Here is a 14,442-nt window from a genome sequence, read left to right as displayed (position 1 = left end):
GATGATCTTTCATCTCCATTTCTTATTTTAGATAGGAATAAAAAACCAAAGAACCAAAACCAACAGCTCACAGCAAAAATAACAGTGCTTTTGGGGGGAAATAAGATTGAGAAAAAAACCAATTAGCATGGAGGCAACATGTGAAGAGACCATAAAAAACCACATAAACGATGGGAACTTAGACATTTAACAAATCAGACTAACTTCCAACTAAATGCAGCGCAGCACACAGGGCTTGAAAAGTGGAAGTGGCTTGTTAAAGGGGCTATTTGGGAAATTAACAGATGACTGCTCATCGTGGAGACAAGACCAGAATGGACAGAGATTGAGGAAGATTGTGTAAATGATCATTTTTAAGACAGAGGAGAATAGATCCATATGGTATCCCCCGGTGGTTTGCTACACTGAGCTGAGCTAATGCACTTTATATCCAGCAGCCAGTGCTGCATAGTATGACATGTTAATGTGTCGGCAGAAAAGGCTGTGCAGACGAGCCAATGTGATGCTCTACTGACACACTCCTTTACCAAACATAGGTGGTTTGCTTCTCATTCTGGAAACAGGCTTACAAATACAGAAAACTCGATTTTCCTCAAATGAAGAACAATAGATTATCCCTCTTTAATACACTCATGGACCCACGATGGTTCATACATGTCTTTTATGTAGATCATTGGTTTTCAAAGTGTAGGTGGTGACCCCTTTGAAGTCACACATCAGATATCCTGAATATCAGATATTTACATTGTGATTCACAACAGTAGCAAAATTACGGTGTCAATGAAATAATTTTATGGCTTGGAGTCACCACAACATGGGTAACTATATTAAAGGGTCGCAGCATCAGGAAGGTTGAGAACCACTGACATAGACTCTGAGGTGTCTACATCTGAAAAATACATATGCATTTTAGCTGGTATATTAGTTAGCATTCAAATATTCAGGGATTTAAATATAAAAATTGGGACTTTCTGTTTACTATTTCTTCATCGTAATTCAGTAAGTGGGTGGTAGGAGCCTCCCATTCAAACATTGGTTCTGTTCATTAATGGAACCTACACAAATAACATTGGCTGGATCAATTCCGCACTCTTCGGGGCTCTGCTCACATACACCTGTGTTCATAAGTGGTGTTTGTGACTTAAGGAAGGCCTGCAGTCTATTTATATCTACAGGTGGTTTTTTTTTTTTAACATATGGACTTCTCATTACCCCAAATGCTTTTTTTTCTTCCTCATTTAAAACTGACCTAGATCCATACTAAACAGGCCACAGATAAGTGAGATAAATGAATCCCAGGAATAGAAAAAGAAATAATGAGTTTTGTGGGCAAATCAAACATTACTCTCCTAATTCCGCCATTAGCTGCTTAAAGAAGATCTGTTGGTCACCTTCAGGTAGTAAGTATCGTAGTGCATTCTTTTAAGTTTAATGTGATTTGATTGCTGTGGTTCTTGTGGAAAAACAAGTGTATATAATGTCAATATATTCTTATTAGCTGCCTCCCACATAACTACTTTAACAAAAGCTAACTCCTCATTGCTGTACCTTGGTGTTCCATAACTAGCAGAAATAGAACTTAAGACCTCCACATCATAATTATCTAGTTATTACTTATAATGTTGATCAGGTTATAGAAATGAGATAAATATGCATTTACATATTTGATTTTTAATGAAGATTTTGAATACTTGTCTATATTATCCTAGAATATAATTTGTATACTAAGTTAATAGCCTGTATAACTCCTGTGTTATAAGGATTATTTTGGAACTTGACATTTTTTTCACATCTGACTCCTAAGGTTACTACCCCACCCCGTTCCCCAGAGGGAGTAATTAGAACCCTGTATCTTAGTTAGGGTTTTACTGCTGTGAACAGACACCATGACCAAGGCAAGTCTTGTAAAGGACAACATCCTTGTAAGGCTGGCTTATAGGTTCAGAGGTTCAATCCATTATCATCACGGATATATGGCAGCATCCAGGCAGGCATGGTGCAGGCAGAGCTGAGAGTTCTACATCTTCATCTGAAGGCTGCTAGTGGAAAACTGACTTCCAGGCAGCTAGGAGTAGGGCCTTAAATCCCATGCCCACAGTAACACACCTACTCCAACAAGGCCACATCTCCTAATAGTGGGCCAAGCATATACAAACCGTCACACCCTGTTTCTGTCTTTGACCATGGAAAGGGTTGTATGGGGCTTAGGCCCTATCCCAAGGAGTTCATATCTCAGACTGTGCAGTTTTTGGGTCTGCATTCACTTTACCAAGTTCACCCTGTCTTGTTCCAACAAGGAATCTAAGGCCATTAAGCCAAAGGAAGATTTTTCTAAGGATGGCCACTATTTCCTCCCAGTATGAAAATGTTCTATAGAAAGTACAAAATCTACAACCTTAGTTATTGCTCTTATGGACAAAGAGTGCAAATTGAGAAGCCATAAAAATATAAATACATGAAAAATTAATGCAATGGGTTCTTTTGTCCTGGTGATTTTACTTGGTCAATAGGTTATTGACAAAGACAGTAAGCAGTCATCTAGCATGAGGTAATCTAGTAAATTATAACTAAATATTTTTAGGTCACACATATACTAACCTATTATACATTGAAGCTCAGTTTACTGTTCCTTCGATGTTATTGATATGCAGTTGTGTTTTGATGATCAGATTCAGTACACTTCCTTTGTACCACCATAATCATCATGTAAATATTTTCTTCCAAATCCCTGTAGTGGGGGCTGGAGTGGTGGAACGGTATTTGAGAGCACTTTCTGCAGTTCCCGAGGATCCAGGTTCGGTTCCCAGCACCTATGTCACGTGACAGTTCATAGCTGTAACTCCAGTCTCAGAGGATGCCACACCCTCTTCTGAGCTCTGTGGGTACCAGACAAGCACATGGTACTCAGACATGCCTGCATAAGAGATTCCTATAGGCATAAAACATTTTAAATTATAGATCTTCAATTTGTAGTCAAAGGTTTATGATTTTTCACATGGGCGTCTTTCCATTGTAACATATTTCCATAAAAGTACAGTGTGATAAAAGTTTGAGCATGCTTACCTTTCCCTAAAAGGCCACCTCTCACCGGCTGAGCATCTTCTGGTGTCACATTTACCGCAGCAGCTGTCTCAAATCATTCTTTACAACTGTTTTTATTTTAGACTTTTACATCTAGTTAAGTGTATATCAAACTTCAGAAGTATCTCTCCTCTTCAAATAAGTATCGCCTTTCATTTTTTTCAAATTTTGTGCTCTATTGGTTTCTAAAACAAATTCTATTCTCACTTATCCATGATTATTTAAAGTTGAATAGACGCATACATTTTCTCTATCTTATCTGTAAAAACATTTTAAAAAATCATCCTTTGAGAATGTTCTACTTGGGAAGAGAGCCTGTGAGTAGCGTGTAGTGTCCTGTTTGCAGTGCATGTCTTTATGCTTTTTCAGACACAGCTGGGCCTGGGGAGTTAGGAGAGCTGTTCTGTGCTCTGATCTTATTTTTATCCGGGACCTATTGTCATTCATGCCTTGAAACGATGTGACAATACTACAACAACAACGCAGTAGATAGAAGCCAAAGCCAGGACAAAGGAAATGAAAGCCAGGGATGTCTCAAGCTTGGGATAAACATAGTGAGCTGAAACCCAAAGGGCACAGTTGTACGTAGTTCAGTAGGCTTTGTCCTTAGCATGCTGATGACCTCGGGTGAGAAGACACCTCATCTCTCTGGGTTTCCTCAACTAGAAAGAGCAACGTCTGAACTAGAACATGATTTCTGCATTTGTATGCCAGGATTTTGTGACTTGTGTTCTCTGGAAACCATTATGATAGATAGAAAGACAATACTGGTTTTCATGACGGAGGCGTACCTTGCACACATAGCCAGTTGTCTTGTAAAGTGGGTACTGTGGATCATAGCATAGAGAATGCTAGGAAGTATGGGATGTGTGTTCTGTCTCCAGTGCACTGAGTGAGCCTTGGAGTTGACTATGATGCACATTCATCGGGGCAAAATAGGCAGTTTGACCCAAAATACAAACATTATTGTCTGGGTCTGAACTGCAAAGTTCACTTTCACCAATGAGAGGAAAAAAAAACCTTAGATATGTTTATTAATTCACTTAGATGTGGATGTCCGATTTGTAAAGAAAAATAACTTTATAGATCTTACATCATAATATGTCTACATGACAAAACTACTTTAAGCACTCTGGAAGTGTTCAAGGGGAAAGCAGAAACAAGGAAAAAAGAGACAGAGGCAGTAAATCCCACAACCCAGAATTCATACTCCCCGATTGCTCAGGTAAAAAGCTATTTTAAGAGAGATCAGGTAGATAAAGGGCTTCGTTACAGCAGATCACCTCAAACTTACCATTTTAAGAAGTGAAAATTGATTTTAATTTGACTTAAATTTAGCACAAAGAAGAATAAACCGAAGTGAAATGGAAGATTTGCTGAACCAATATGCTTCCTATGGATGCCAAGAGGAGGAGACCTTTGCCTTAGTTTGTCCCTGTATTTATGGTTATAAATAAGGAGGAATGGAAGTAAAACCACTGAATGCTACCCCCCCACACACACACACTCACTGCATTAGCAAGTGGAACAAGTGCATGCCTTCCAGAAGAATGCAGGTGTGCTTTAAGACGCATGCTCAGAGGAGCACCTCACCAGGACTTAGAGTCCTACTCTAGGTGGCAGATGCAGGACCAGCTTGGGAATCCTGTGTCAGTATCTGTCAGTTGGCTCTTCCCCACCCGTTCTATCCCCTCCTTCTCAGAGAGGCTGGGAAGTCTGCATGGAATGGTGCTATCCCAGAGAAGCCAAATCCTACAGACATGGTGGGATAATGTAATGCACGCCAAGAAGTCACCTTGTCCCCCTTATTTCAATTCCTAAGTTAATGCTCTCCATTTCCTGTGTTTAATACATTTCTTGTGGAAATTTTCTCAAACACACACTCTGAATTAAAGGGAAAAGTGTCTCTACCAACTTGTCCAGGACAGGCGTTCACTATTCCTGGTGGAGTCATATAAATCCTCATGCCTCCATACATGACCTAAAGGGAAAACATAAACAGGCTCTGAATTCCACCCCCCCCCACACACACACAGCTTATGTACACGATTTCTTTGCCTTGCCAAGAATCTGCCTCTTGTTGACCTTTAAAACACTTATTAGAATATTTATCAGTTATTAATGCATGTGTGCGTTCACAGAAAGAAGCTAGCTCTCTAGCTACTTCCTGCTGGGACTAATTTAGGTTATAATATCTTGTACATGGATTTGAAAATAACTGAGTCCAAGAAAATAACCAATAACCAAGGAGGGAAGACTCCATCTACTCAGAAAGAGAAGCCTGATTAGCCAAGAGGTGCAGACGTGGAGCTCACTGGCTACTACATTTGAGTTTCTGGATTCAAAGAGCCAGCCTCCCAATAACACAGACATGGAGCTACTGCTGCTCATCACTGTTGCTGAGTGAAGGAGTGTACAAGTGCCACCACAACCACATGTCACAGAATGGTTGCATTCAATGCAGAAACAATTTTTCTCATAGTTCAAGAAGCTGAAATCTAAGTTCAGGGCATTGTCAAGATTAGTTTCTTTTGAGCATTCTCTCTTTCTCTCTCTCTCTCTGTTTCTCATTTATAGGTAATCATTTTTTCCTTCTTAGTCTTCCCTCTGTGTCTGAGAAGGTCACTAGTTTAGGGTCCATAGTAATGACCCCATTTTAATTCAATTGCCTCTTTTAAATTCCCACCCCCAAACACAGTCACAGCTGAGGCACTGGAAGGTAGGTTTTCACCACCTGAATGTGGGTGAGGTACAATTTCAATCTGTAAACTGTAGCATTCCCTAAGGGGGTGGCTCTCTGGCCACCCTGACTACAACAGCTAAGTCAGGGCTGAAACTGCTGGAGAGTAGCTTTCTTTCACCAGAACTGTCCTTCCACAGCTTTGTGAAATGCTTTACTGTGTCACAATTGAAGAGTCCGTTGCTCTCTGCCAGAGATGGCAGGATTCCAGCAAGGATTAGAGAGTTTCCTGTGCCAATTCTGTAATGAAGGAAAGAGAGGGCAGAAAATTGGGTATATTAGGACTTCCAATCTTAGCTTTAAGATAGTTGGAAGTGCAGGCTTTAGTTCCATTTGGAGGTTTCATTTGTATGGGAAGAATGTTATTTATGGGTTAATGTAAAGTTTGGATATTTTCCTCCTCATTCAGTCCAACCTGAAGGGACTTGAATTTGAATGCTCTGAAACAGAATGAAGAGGGTCAAAATAGAATCGGTTTGCTAAGTTATCATGCAAGATTCCCTTGCTGGCACTTGCAGTATTTTCTTTGGCTGACCAAGTACTTTTCTCCCTGGAAAGTTAACAGAAAACAGCTGTCTAAGAAATGGGTCAGAGCAAATGTATTTGGCCAGGTGCAGGATAAATAGATAATAGATTGGCTAAAATTGCCCTAAATAAAACAAAACAAATCTCTTGAGTCATACAGACAGAACCTGAAGGTTTTCAAAGACAAAAAGATAAAAAAAATTCAAATGTATTAATGGTAGTTCATACTCATACTTCATAGAATTCTGTGGCCTAAAGCTTGATTCTTGGAATTATAATGATCAAAATATCAAAATATCAAAATATCAAAAAAATCAACCCAAAACACAATTTGTGCAAAATTGTTACAAACTATGATAGTCTATGACGAATACATTAAGTTGATAAACACAAAACAATTCTTTTAGTTTACTTTTAATAAAATTAATAGGGTTCTTTCTTTCTCCCTCCCTTCCTTCCTCCCTCCCTCCCCCCTCTCTCTCCCTCTCTCTCTTTCTTTCTCTCTTTCTTTCTCTCTCTCTTTCTTTCTTTCTCTCTTTCTTTCTTTCTTTCTTTCTTTCTTTCTTTCTTTCTTTCTTTCTTTTGTCCTAAAATATCAGGTATGACATTTTAGATGACAACTTAGTCTTTTGTGACTGGGAAAAAAATGGAAGAAATATAAGGACAAAACAGAGAGAAGACAAGTGGATAAAGTGCATGCTCTACAAATCATGAATAGCTGAGTTCAAATCTCCAGCACCCATGAATGAGTTGGGTGTAGTAGACTGCACTTGTAATTCCAGTGGGGGAGTGGGACAGAAGGAACCCTGGAACTCTCAGCCAGCCAGTGAAGCCTAAATGGGAAATTCTGGTTCAGAGAGGGGACCCTGGCTCTAGAAGTCAGGTGGGGAAACCATAGGGAAAGGCAGTTGAGGTAGCTCTCCAACTTCCACAGGCAAGTGCATGGGCATACATCCTGTGCCCTATCAAAGAGAATGAGAAATTTAATGAATCTGTTAGACAGAAAAATCCCTGTGACCTCTTTGTTTTTTTCCCCCCTATTCTGTTTCAATTGTCTCCATCCCTTAATAAAATTAATAGTTACAGTTATGCCTGACATGAGAGAACTCTAGAGTTCAGAGGAATCTTAGGGATTTTCCCCCTGGAACTCCTTGGGTTTAGATGGTATTACTTGGCCTTCCATTTCTCTTGTTGAATTTTTTGTCTTCTGCATGCAGCCCTCCTTACTCTGTTCATCTTTAAATATCATTGGTTCTGTCTTTCACAGGCCTCTCTATGCCTGGGAGATCACTGCCTTTAGCAACCCTCCCTGTATTGATGACTCCTACTGCGTATCTGTACCATAGTTCATAAATCTAGCTTGTTACCCGATTTAGAGTCTACCTTGACACTAAGTGTTTACATGCAAAACCAAACACCCCAAACTGAAGTTTTCAGCATCTTGTGGCCAGCTTCCAAGACGACCACAGCTCTTAGTGTTTTCACCACTGGGTACCGCTGTTCACACCAGAGAGCACTGATCATTATACCTCAAATGACACTGTGAAAGTAATGGCATTTGTCTTCCAAAGTTAGTTTTTAGAAGAGGCTGTGGCTCCTTTAAAGTCTTTTGCACACCACTCACTGTAAGAGAAGGCTGCTGCTATGTCATGAAAATGACTCCCAAAAAGATACCCCTTGTCACAAGTGGCCCCTCCTGCTAGCAACCAGCATGAACTCGACCCCTACCTTGCCTTTTCTAGTCAACCAAACTGGAAGGAGACCAGCGTTAGCCAAGCCCCTGATGCCTGCAACCTTGGCCAGCACCTTAACTACAAGAGACCCTAAATGAACCATCTAGCTGAGCTACTCTCAAACACAACCTCACAGAAACTACAGAATAACTCAATCTATTTTGGTTTGTTTTGGGTCATTATGTTTGGTATATTTTGTCACGTGGCAAGTAAATAATCAGTACTCCCAACCTGCCTTTCTTTCCTCAGTGGTCCACACCGGAATCCAAGTTTATCAGTTCATATAACAACTAATGACAACTTTGGTCAAAGTAGTGACAAGAAGTGAATGGACTAAAGAGACATTTCAGTACATCTGTTGGAATTTGGGAACAGATAGTGTAAGAGGTATTAGAGAAGAGTAGGGCTTTAGGCTTATTCACTTAGTGGTAGGTTTTCCTGAGATTAATTTAAGTTCAAAAGAAGGTATGACAAATTCAATCATGATGGGAAGAAAAATATTTCAATAGGATGTCACCTTTATGGAAGAATGCTGACAGTCTTTCTCGTTTTTGTTTGCACTCTTGAAAGCTCCTGTATGTAAATTACCACATTTTCAATTTACAACAATACCGTGAATAACTGGATTATTCTACAATATATGTAGCAAAAAGAGATATTTGTCTTAGTTAGCACTACCATTGCTGTGTTGAAACACCATGATCAAAGCTATTAGAGAGAAAGAAGTTTTTCAGCTTACACGTCCATGTCACAGTTCATCATCAAAGGAACTCAGGACAGAAACTGAAGCAGGGCAGGATCCTGGATGCAGGAGTTGGCGCAGAGGCCATGGAGGAGTGCTGCTTAATTACTGGCTTGCCATTCATGGATTGCTCAGTCTGCTTTCTTACACAACACAGTACCATCCACAATTGCCTGGGCCCTCCCCCGTCAACCACTAATTAAGAAAATGCTATACAGGCTTGCCTACAGCATATCTAATGAAGGCATTTTCTCAATTGAGGCTCCCTTCTCTCTGATGACTCTAGCTTGTATCAAGTTGACATAAAACTGTCTTGTATAGGTATTGGGGATTTAGCTCAGTGGTAGAGTGCTTGCCTAGCAAGCACAAGGCCCTGGGTTCAGTCCTCAGCTCTGGAAAAAACAAACAAACAAACAAACAAACAAACAACTGTCCTGTGCAATCTGTTAGGAGATCATTTTATAAAAGTTGTGACAGAGGACTCAATGAAAGGTTACTCAGGCTAAAGATTGAGCTTATAACTAAAATGACAAGAACAGGAGAAACGTTAGATGAGTATGATTCAGTCTTCAGCAAGGTAGGTGGGTCTATCTCTTAGCTTTGCCTCACCATTTCCTGTTGCTCCTCTCTGGCTTCATTCTTGTAACATGGCGACTTCAGGCTCCCAGCCTGGCTATGCCCAAAATTAGATCAATGCAGCTAGAGCCAATCTCTTCAGCTAAATTGTAGAAACATTCTGAAATTCACCCTGATTGGATGTCTACTCCCAAGTCAACCATTACACTAGCTGACTTTATTAAAAAAGAAAATCAATCATTGTTCCCATGAAATGCTACATATGTGTAAAATCTGGGCACATGCAATTGGGCCTCAGAGCTTACCAAGGAAGAAGTTGTTAGGTCTGAATGTAAACGGAGAGTAAAAACAAGAGAGTGCTTAAGCTAAAATTAGAATCAATTGGCCGAATACTGGAAAGTGTCACTTGTACCCTAGCATGGGAAGTGAATAGTCTTGCAGGTTTCAAAGAGAGAATGGCTTCCATCATCCTTCGACTCCCAGCTAGCATTGCATTTCATGCTGGGTCAAAGCACTCTCTGCTCCACATGCTGTGAGTGGAGCCTTGCCTATGTCAGTGCACTGTTGTTTTTGAGATTCAGATGCCGCAAAGTTCCTTGGGACAGAATGAGACTGAGGAAAGAGAGACACCATAGCTATGAGCTCTGGACCAGGGATAGCTGAATAGGAACGTACTGAGCTTCCTTGTATGCTAAGACCCGGTTTTCAGCTCGGAATCTGAGAGGGAAACCTCACTCCCACTGCAGGCAGGACTATAGAGCAGGAAGGAGGCAGCCTCTGCTGTATTGTCAGTGAGCAGATTTCCCTGGGGCACCTGCGTAGAAAGCGAGTCAGAGCTGGGAGAGGCAATCAGGGATGCCTGCTCAGAGGAAGCTTGCCAAGCTTCCCACTCAGACTTCTTAAAAAACTGTCCAGTAAAAGCTATGGCTCACCCGGGTGGGTTTGCTTTGAGACCATTCAATGCACTATAAGGTGTAAAGACTTTCGAACAAAAGCACATTTTGAAACCAGGTTCTACAGCCAAGTCACACTTCAATTGTGTGTTCCTTCGCATACATGATCAGACACGAGCTAATTAACTCCAGCATAGGGAGGCTAAAGGACATTTCTTCATGACTCCTGACCTCACTTTCTTTTCAATTCAATGATTTTTGCATATTACGTACTTCAGATACTTCAGGGCAAATATGTGCTTCGGTAACACAATGAAGATGAAAATATATAATATAAAAACATATATTGAGGCAGAAAGACAAAGGCAGTATTTAAACCAGTATGGCATTATAATCCTCATTAATAACTAGCAATAAAAATTGAAGTAATGAGCCTACATTCAGAAAGAAAAAAATGGACAAAAATGTTAACATGGATTGGTTTCTTTAAGGATGGAGAATAATACTTAGCAGTTGGTTTTACATGGGATACAAAGGAACAATTAAGAATGTCTGCCTTTGGGGGTTGGGAATTTAGCTCAGTGGTAGAGGCCCTGGGTTTGATCCTGAGCTCCGGAAAAAAAAAAAAAAAGAGAGAAAGAGAGAGAATGTCTGCCTTTTGGAATGTGTGTATGTACAGTAAAAAAGAAGAAGCAGTACTTTGCATTTGAACACCAAATGAAAACAAAAGTGGCTTAAAGTTTTATTCATTAGTTTTCATTCATTTCTAACAATAATTTCCAAATCTGTTCAAACTCACCTTTTACTAATTTGGGGACATTTTCTGGTGTAGATGTCCATAAATCTTGAGAGGAATATTGCTCTTTTTAAAAAAACGAGCTGTTTTTAAATTTTAAAATGGTGAGTCCTTGGTGGGGGAGGGGGCCGCTGTAACCCTCGCCCCCATATGCAGAGATGCTCCACATAGGCTTGGCATCCCATAGTTGCCAGCAATTTATGGTGACTGTCCCACACAGAAGGGGCACATCATCAACTCTTCCTGCTAATGCAATCTTGTCTTCCTGGAATATTTGTAATATTTTTCTCATATGGATAGGGAATATTTTTTTGAGAGTGCACAGTCATGTTAAAGTAAATACCCTGGAGAAATACTTTCAATTAAAATTCAGAGAGTTTAGAAATCCAGGCTAGAAAGGATTTCCCTGACCTATAAAACCTAATAAGATTTTTTTTCCCCTTTCCATTTTATTCCTTCTCATGCCTCCTAAGTGTGTGAGGCTGTCCTGCTTTTTTACCTGGTGGCCCCATTTAGATATGCCCTCTAGACATCTCAGTCAGAAAATGGCTTTCAAGAATATTTCAAGAAAACTTGACATACTGATCTACTCTCAAACACAATGATTTTTTTCCTGGTGGAAAAGAGAAAGAAACCACACACACACACACACACACACACACACACACACACAAACACAAGCACGAGTGTGTTGTGTGTGTGTGTGTGTGTGTGTGTGTGTGTTTTAAATACATGTACATGTGGGTGTATGCATGTGTAGGTATGCGACCATAGTCGGGTGTGTGTGTGTGTGGCCAGGGCTTGGCGTTGGCTGACTTCCTTGACTGCTTGCCATCTTAATATTTGTATTTACTTAGTGTGGATGTGTACACATGAGGAGGTCAGAGGACAACTTCCAGAGATCAAACTTGGGATTTTAGGCTTGGTAGCCAGCACCTTTAACTCCCGAGCCATCATGCTGGGTCCTTCTGTCCACCTTATATTTGAGACACATCTCTCATTAAAGCAGAGCTCATGGATTTTTGTCTGGGCTGACTGGCCAATGAGCTTAGTGATCTATGTCTGTCTCTCTGTGTTCAGTGCTATGATTTTACATGTATGCCACTCCTCAGCTTTTATGGGGATGCTAGTGTTCTGAATTCAAGTACTACACTCATGGTGGGAATTCTACTGACTGAGCCATCCTCAAGGCCCAACAACAACAACAACAACTTTTTTTTTTATTAACGTGAGTATTCCTTATTTACATTTCGAGTGTTATTCCCTTTCCCGGTTTCCGGGCAAACATCCCCCTAACCCCTCCCCCTCCCCTTCTGTATGGCTGTTCCCCTCCCCATCCTCCCCCCATTACCGCCCTCCCCCCAACAATCACGTTCACTGGGGGTTCAGTCTTAGCAGGACCCAGGGCTTCCCCTTCCACTGGTGCTCTTACTAGGCTGTTCATTGCTACCTATGAGGTCAGAGTCCAGGGTCAGTCCATGTGTAGTCTTTAGGTAGTGGCTTAGTCCCTGGAAGCTCTGGTTGCTTGGCATTGTTGTTAACAACAACTTTTTACTAGGGATATCTCTGACTAGAATAAAATTAGTGGTTCACTTCAGAGCCTGAGACAGGAGGCTCACCTAAACCCAGGACAGCTTGGACTAGAATAAAATTAGTGGTTCACTTCAGAGCCTGAGACAGGAGGCTCACCTAAACCCAGGACAGCTTGGGCTACATAGCAGCAACACTGTCTGAAAAAAAAACGACCACACAAACCAAATCAAATAAATTGACTAAACTTCCCTCCAGCCACAACTGTACAAATGAAGGAGGAGACAGGTAACCATTGTGGTAACTGACTAAAGGAATTAGCATTAAAAAACAAGGATGGGGCTGGAGAGATGGATTGGTGGCTAAGTGTGCTACTCTTAGAGAGGATCCAAATTCAGTTCCTAGCACCAATAGCAAGTAGTACACAACTGCCTATAACTCTAGGTTCAGGGGATCCTAAATCCTCCTCTGGCCTATACTCAGGTGCACATACCCACATGTAGACAGACAGACACACACGTGCACATGCACATGTGATTATGCAGAAATAAATACTAAGAAAACAGGGGTTGGAGTCTTGAAGGGCAGGCAGAGCAAGGGTGAGTTGGATTTGTTTCAGCGTGTGGATAGGCAGAAAGTGTCCTCTCTCCTATAGGGCTATAGCACTGGCATTTCATCTATCACACAGGCTAAGAATGCAAGGACTGAGAATTTCTTGGTGAGTTTCATACACTGAATATGTGATGCATGTGTCCCGTTTAAGTGCAGTGCCTAAAACCTTGTTATTCAATTATTTAGAGTCCTTGCTATAAAATACTAAATGCCTGAGCTGTTCTAAGGGAAGGGAGACTCTTTATTTGTAAATGTGTTCTCATTAGGATTCTGGTTAAAAATAAAGATAATCAACCCAAATTTGTTCAAACCCTGACATTCATTGGAGCCAAGAAGCAGGAGATAGGTGAACTGAATGTTGAGTACAAGTCTTCATTAGAGTTGATTCTTGCTGGAGGTAGAGCTATAAATAGGGTTCCAAGAGAAGCACTGGGCCAGACGCTTAGGAGGCCTTCTGCCTAGAGGACCACAGACCATAGCCTGCACAGAGCACCAAGAGAACACCTCTATCAAGTGTGACCACTGAAACTACAACAACCACTTTCACTGAAGAACGCTAAGACAGCACTGCAGGATCGAGTACATTGAGAGGGACTGGAGTTCTGTGGAGGACTTTGAAGTTGAACTGCAGAGATGCTCCCATGTTCAGTCATCCTAATCCATGGAGGGACTTGCTAAACTTTCCACTGCTGAGGGTAACCTCAAGTCATAACCTCATTCTCTCTCATACCAGTTTTAGTGAAGACACTACGAATAGCAAGTAGGATCCTTTCACTAGATTTCCAGGAAACCCACTGGGGGCTGAGAAACAACGGCCACCTTCAAAAGCTGAACCCCATAAGGAAGAAGACAAGCCAAGAGTCTAATGAAGCTCAAGAAACAGAGCAAAAGAACTCAGAGAGCGCTATACAATTTCTCTGTAAAGGGAGCACAAGCGCAACTCCCAGGTGTGATGACACCGAATTGTCCTTAAGAACACAGAGGTCTGGGGAGGTAACATCGGTGGCAGAGTGCTTACTGAGCATGCTTGAAGCCTTTGTTTCAACCCTAAATACCAAATATCTTAAGTGTGATGGCCTAAGACTGTAATCCCACGACGCAGGGAAGTGGAAACAACAGGAATAAATCACTCTGTCCTACACTGTAAGCTTGAAGCCAGCCTGAGCAACATGAGTCTCGGGAAAGAATAAAGAAAAAGTGGAGCCAAAGGGTTA

At 41.1% G+C, this 14,442-nt stretch overlaps 1 long non-coding RNA gene across 2 annotated transcripts in view; it reads right to left on the bottom strand.

The window, feature by feature from the left end:
- The window catches only part of LOC103690543 (uncharacterized), a 59,553-nt gene that overhangs the window by 25,561 nt on the left and 19,550 nt on the right, over nt 1-14,442 (bottom strand). Inside the window, exon 1 of one of the 2 annotated variants that reach the window (XR_010054800.1) lies at nt 2,599-12,453. The exons of the other annotated variant lie outside the window; for it this stretch is intronic. This is a non-coding gene — a long non-coding RNA (uncharacterized LOC103690543). Of the gene's footprint in view, nt 1-2,598; nt 12,454-14,442 lie in introns of those variants that run through there. 2 annotated transcript variants of the gene reach the window in all.

This window comes from Rattus norvegicus, chromosome 9 (assembly GCF_036323735.1).
Source record: "Rattus norvegicus strain BN/NHsdMcwi chromosome 9, GRCr8, whole genome shotgun sequence".
NCBI lineage: Eukaryota > Metazoa > Chordata > Mammalia > Rodentia > Muridae > Rattus > Rattus norvegicus.
This window is presented reverse-complemented; position numbering and strand designations above follow the sequence as displayed.